Source organism: Quercus suber, unplaced genomic scaffold (genome assembly GCF_002906115.3).
Source record: "Quercus suber isolate HL8 unplaced genomic scaffold, Cork oak 2.0 scaffold_846, whole genome shotgun sequence".
NCBI lineage: Eukaryota > Viridiplantae > Streptophyta > Magnoliopsida > Fagales > Fagaceae > Quercus > Quercus suber.
The window spans coordinates 252,331-253,060 of record NW_027070276.1 but is presented as its reverse complement, the minus strand read 5'-3'; positions in this window follow the sequence as shown (position 1 = coordinate 253,060).

Genomic DNA, 730 nt, shown 5'->3' with positions numbered 1-730 from the left:
GGGGGGGGGGGGTGGTCATTTAAGAGCACTAGACTAGTATAAATAAGGTTTCAACCTCATACCAGAGCTATTCTTGACTTAAGCACTCAAAGTTTTACTTTTTACACTATATGTTGATTGCATTAGAACCTTTTTTACGATTCTATTGGGGATCACCAACAAGGAACATTAGTATTCGCGAGAAATCATGACGGAGGAAAGGTTCAAATCCAACAACCCACACCATCAAAACCTCTTCATGACGGTGATTTCCCTAATAGAAGAAATTCCCCACCCATCATCATGTTAGCTGCATTACGAGAATATATAATAATTTTCTATATCTGCTTCTACATTTAAAAGATTTTACCTTCCCCTGCCACGTTCGGTTCTATATCAAGGAAGTCGATACTGTACCGGCACCGGCCGTACCGGCCGGTACGTACTGTACCGATTGCATACCAATATCGAAACATTAACGTTTCGTACCGGTTTAAATACCGGCCGTACCGGCCATGTACCGGCCAATTTCGGGCAATACCAGCCGGTACAGAAAAAAGTTTTTTTTTTTTTTAAGTTTTGTAATTTTTGAATTTTTGTTAGGGTAGAATGGTAACTTATTAGTATTATTTGTTTTCTTAGTATGCAATGGTAACTTTTAAGCTTTCTATTTTTTATATTGTGTGTTTTTTTTTCTTTTAATTGATACTAAAGTCTAAAATTATGAATAATTAGTTTTGAATTGAGAAAA